A 5,789-nucleotide genomic window follows, 5' to 3' on the forward strand; every position below is an offset into this window, starting at 1 on the left:
ATGTTTCCAAGTCATTTTGGACATTTCAGAGTTACACAGGCTATTTAAGTACTACCAAATGTACTGCTATGTGCACAGATATAGAACTATGGTATTTCTGAATGCTACAGTGAAACATGGAAATCAAAAGCATGATTAAGCTCCACACAAATATGTTTAGTTCAAGATACAGTGCCAGGAATCTCAGAATCAATTCTCTCTTCCTATGGCTGCGTCCCTTGCTATAACAGTTTATTACACAGATTCTAGTGTCATGTTTTTATTGATTCAGAGACAAAGGATGGGGACAGATTGCTACAAATTCTTCTGTCTTTGACACAATTATTCCTGAAACAAAATAGTAATTTTCACTTATCTAGAATAAAACTTTCAAGAAAAAGAACTCCATCACTTTAAAGGTGCTTGTAAATCCACCTTCTTTCTTATTGTGATATAACTAAGAGATAACATCAGTGGAAAAAAGGTTGTTGTGAGAAAATACTTCTCTACTACATGATATACGGCATAATATTGATCACAAACTTAAAAACAAAGTAGTTATTTTCAACAGGAGTAGATAGTTTTTGACAACTGCTACTAAGTCTTTATCTTTCCTTTGTCCTTGTTTCTTGTAGTAAAACAGATTCAAATCTAAGGTAACTTAATGTAATACAATTAATTTCCATACTACATTCTTTCCAGCTGAGAAAATAAATCAGACACCACTTTCTCACTCTCCAGAAGAGTCTTCTTTAAGTTTTTTCCCTCCACAATAAAAACTTAAAGGAGATTACTCATGATATATATTTGTGAGTAGATTTTCACCACAGTAATATACTAATTTAGGATGCTTAATAACCCTAATTACACAAAAACAGATGCTTAAGTGAACATTATTTCATAGAAGCTCATTTCAATATCATACAGGATGTATGTATTTAATATAATTTCCAGATAGGAAAGACTAACTTAGTACACAAGAAATAAAGTCAAGAACACAGCAAGAATGGGTAGAATATGATATTCATTTAAGTTTCTCACTTGAGGTATCTTGTCATATAAGATAAAAATAGGATAAAAATTGTGTGTTTTTTCTTAGTTTTTATACCTGTGCTTTGCCTTTTCCAATGTGTTTTATATTTGAATACTTGAAGCTGCTTCTAATGAAGTTATACACAGCATCTTTCCATATCACAGTGGAGTGCATCAGTTTCTGCTCCCCACTGAAAGAGTCAGAATGATGCAAGGCAGATGCTATCTGTTTGCAGAGCAGATTAGTATGAAGTGCTTGCAGCCTCTCCAGATGTAACTAGAGTGTTTGGCAATAAGACTGACAGTAAAAGAAAGAACTACTTAGCATATGCTACTTTCATAGAAATTGAGCTTAAATGCAATGATCGTTGAAGTGGTGGTGACTTGTGTGAAACATGCAAGCTGAATAGAAAAAAAGTTTGTGTTGCAATATATGGTTCCAGTGCCATATGAACAAAAAATAAAATTGGGTCCCAAAGAAATACAGAAGCTATGGAAGGTACTCGCATTGTTCAGTGATAATGACAAATTTACTAGAAAGCGTAAAATAATCAAGAGAATGGTCAAATACAAAGAAATACAGTAACCAGTACATTACATACTGAGTTCATTTGATATTGCTTCCCTCATTTGTATGCAGATACACAGAAAAGGGGAGAGAAAAGAAAAAGCAGTACATACCTCTTGTACAAAGAAAAATGTAAATATAGAATAGTTCCTTGAGTGTCATACTGGTACCAAATCATTCTCATTATGGAAAAAATCAGACAAAAAAGGGAGAAAAATTTAAAAAATGGAAAACATTGGAACTATCAACAGATTTTAGCCTAGAAGATGCAAAATAATCACAGCACAAAGAGAAAAGTCTGTAGACAATAAAAACCCAACAATCTACTCAATGGCACAGACCACAACAAAAGTGAATTAAGTTTAAGGGAATTAAAAGCACACAAAAACTCAGAAAAGGTCACCAGAGGAGCTAAGAAAAATTAAAGTAAATCAATCAACAAGAATAATAATAAATAACAAAAAGTTGTTTTATTGTATTATCAGTGCTCAAATCAAGAACAGTTGATCATTACTGATTAAGAATACAGAAATCCCATCTTTTCATAAAAAATGTTGCCTTTAAATTTCTTACCACACGATTGCTTTACACAGGTATCTAAACTGTTCTAGGAAAACACTTTGAAAAAGTAATGTGCTTATTTATGAATTGTAAAGTTTATCAGCAATAAAATAATGACATAGAGATAAAATTTTAGAAAAGAAAAAAATTAAGTTTCTTTTTTGTTTTAACTGTTCAATCTACACACCAAAATACATAACTGGGGAAAAAAGCATTCACATCTCTCTACATTTAGATTAGAAAAAAGTCAATGGAACTAATTCAAAGTTTGAACTTAGTTTTATTTTTACTGATTAATATTCCTTTGCTTTTGATTCCCTAGTTTTGTTTGTCTTTTTTTTTTTTTTTTAAAACAGTAAAACTAGTCGCAGATTTTTTAGGAGATTTCAAAGAGATCACACATTGTGTGCTAACTATTTTTTGGAGTTCAAGTAGAGCTGAATATATGGAAATTACTTTTATTCTTCCATAGGAAATGCAAAGAACTTTTTCAAAGTGAGGCTAGGTGACAAAAACTTATTCCATAGATAGAAAAAGCTACTTGTATGCTTAAACATAAGCCAAAAACTTGAATTGTCCAGCAGCATTAAAGGGAAGGACTTCAAGTGTATTTATGCATTCTGTATTTTTGTTTAACTGTTATGTATTTCTGTTTTTTAAAGAGTAAATATCATGAGTGGCAATGGACACTTACAGTCATGCACAGAATCTGAGTAACATTGGGACAATTTTGTAGTTATTTGAGCTGAACTTTACAATCAAAACAAGGTGAAAAAACAGACAGTACATACAAATATTGGTTTGATCAATTTCCTTCTGTCTCCATGCTCTTGTTTCCCTGCATTGGAAAAATCAAGTCCTGACAGCAGGACTACAGCTGCTATGTTCATTAGGAATGCTGCTATATGCCTGTTTGTTGAAAAGAAAGGAGCAGGTGAGGCTACTAAGGCCGCCAATAGAATTCAATAGATGTAACCTTTGTATTTCAGCAGTGCTTTCAGTGCAGTTTCTCATAGCATCCTTTTGGATTAAATGACCAAGATACTGTGGAAAAAAAGAATGCTATGGGTGAGCAATGGTTGATGGGTCAGGCTCAAGGATTTACAGTAAGTGGTTTTACATTAGGCTGATGGTAGTGAAGTGCTGCAAGGTCACATTTGATAGTCAGTTCTCCTTAATGTTTCTACAAATAATCTGTACTCAGGATTAAAACGCATACTTATGGAAGTTTACAGACAACACTAAATTAAGGGGAACAGCAGGCACACAAAAGAACCAACATACCATGAAGTGCATCAGGTCCAGCATTGCCAGCCAGGCAAAGGGAGGGGTTGTCCCTCTCTGCTCAAAGTAACACGGTAATCTTGCGCAAGTAGAATTAACAGAGGAAAACAATTTAACTTATCTTCAATCTAGGCAACAGTCTTGAAACTCTTTTCAATAACACAGTCACTTTAATCAGAAAGATAATTTTGTCACTTCCTGTGAAGGTAAGTTAAAATTCAAAGGCTCTGTCTCAGTCCCTGTTTAATGAGCAGGACCAGTTTCCTTAATCTCAAAGGCTTCTTTGTTCTATTATAAATACCTGCCTAGCCCCAAGGTTTGTCTTCCACTGAATAGTATTTGCTGTCTATGGCTTATTAAAATTACTTTTCTGTAATGTGACTGACCTAATCCCCTACTTTAAATACATATGGGAATGTATCTAGAATATTGATATATTAACTGATTTAAGAGCTCTAGAAAACCAGGTAAATTTGTTTCTTCTGTCACTGAAAGGATTCTTGAGCATCTCACAGATCTCTTCTTGGATTAATTATGTTTATTACTTCAACCAATAATCTAATTAGCATGGAAAATAATTGCTAGAAAAATTGGCAGAGGTTTAAATAATTACGTTACCAATACAGTGCAATCAAAACTGCCTGGTAAGTGTATTTCATGCAGTTAAATGCCACACCATGCCTCTCAGAAGGACTGAAACTGAGACTTAAATGATTGCCATACTAGAATACAATGACCATGGAAATGCCATGGAATTACATGCCTTCAACAGTTTCCCATGAATGTAAATTAGAGCATTGCACAGCAGCATTTGGTATCAAGTAGCATCTAATGTCATCACAGGATGCCACTGGTCTTTCAGCTAGAAAAGTCAGCAGCTCAGACAAAACAAAAGATGACACCCTTCCCACTGTCAATGTGATCATGAAGGAGATGGCAAATTTCTTTTCAGCAACAGTCAGTAGACAATAGAAGTAATATTGACACTATAGTTGGCTGCCTGTAATAATGCCAACAGGAGAAAAAAGTAGCAGCAGCAAAAAATAGCAAATCTCTGGATTTATTCACAGCAGACATTCACTTTCTCTGCTGAAGCAAAAAATATCCAGTCCGATGTTCAGTATAGATGGGAAGATGCTTGATATCAGATTGTGAACTCCAGGAATGCAAGCTGATAAAAGAAAGCTCCAGAAGTGACAGGAAGACAATCTTGGGGCTCCCTGTAAACTACGACTTAAATCAAATTCTGATGCTGAAAAAGATACTTGCAGTGCTGTATTAGAGGGCACTGCTTATTGCATGTTCAGCCTGACAACTAGAGCCAATTATGACAGAATCGGATTTCAGCTTTGTCAGAAGACAGTAAGTAATCGTTCTGATCTGTTCACATACAATAGCAAAGTTTAACAGCTAATCCAGTTGCAAGAAATATAGACATACCTTTCTATATTCTTTCAGCCAGTTATGTGGGGTTGGTCCACTGTCCAGCTCAGGAACACTAGTTCTGACACCACTGCATGGTTATTCCCCTTAAACTCACGCCTAAAATTTTGTTGTACATTCTAAGGCATGGAAACAAAACAAAAATGAGGATCAAATGTAACACATTGATGTCTAATTCAGCACTGGTTGTTAGCGCTCTACTGAAATGGCTTGTGAGCTTTTTCTTCCCCAGAGTTTTTGTCTTGTCTCTTATTAACTGGGCACAATAAGCACATGGCCAGCCTCGTACAGCAATCAGTTTAAAGAGAAAATAGCAAACCCATACACTGTGGAGGAAAAGCTCCTCGCATGAAGCAACTTGGCAAGAAAACAATAGAGAAACACTTCTAAATTCACACCACTGAGCAGGATATCAAAGAGCATCTACTTTGTCAGAATGATCAGAAAGCAGTTCAGAAAGAAGACAAAAATGCTTGACTTCAACAAGGTTAAAAGACAACTGCAGTGACAATAAGAACTTCCAAATAATTTTCTAAGGGTCAGCACCCCACTTGTTTTGCTATTGCAAGGTACTGTATGCAGGGCAGAATGCTTTATAACCTTATGCTGCTGTGTTGCCCTTGCTGTGTTACAGCTGCAGTGGATGGGAGAAGTAGGATCAGCAAAGCAAGACAGAAGCATCCAGTCCTGAGACTGCTTAGTAGCATGAATCTGAGTAGCTATATAACACTGATTCCCCTTTTCAGATCTTGTGCAACACAAAATTCTGTGTGGCAAATCCCCCAACAGAAGCAACGTCAAGAGTATAATTTTTATTATTGCTCTTAAAAATCTACATCAGTATGATGCATGTCCCCCACAGGGTAATGTGTTGAGCAATACTGTAGCCTTCAAGAAATTCCAAACGCCAATAGGACACACA

At 35.3% G+C, this 5,789-nt stretch overlaps 1 long non-coding RNA gene across 1 annotated transcript; it reads right to left on the bottom strand.

Moving 5' to 3' along the window:
• Window positions 1-2,027: 2,027 nt before the first annotated feature.
• Window positions 2,028-5,551, bottom strand: LOC122193139. Its single transcript, XR_006182825.1, has 2 exons — window positions 4,865-5,551; window positions 2,028-3,184 (listed from the first exon to the last, which is right to left on the bottom strand). It is a non-coding gene; the product is annotated as an uncharacterized LOC122193139 (long non-coding RNA).
• Between the last annotated feature and the right edge of the window lie 238 nt (window positions 5,552-5,789).

This window comes from Lagopus leucura, unplaced genomic scaffold (assembly GCF_019238085.1).
Source record: "Lagopus leucura isolate 7727_CA_CO unplaced genomic scaffold, USGS_WTPT01 Super-Scaffold_73, whole genome shotgun sequence".
NCBI classification, from domain to species: domain Eukaryota; kingdom Metazoa; phylum Chordata; class Aves; order Galliformes; family Phasianidae; genus Lagopus; species Lagopus leucura.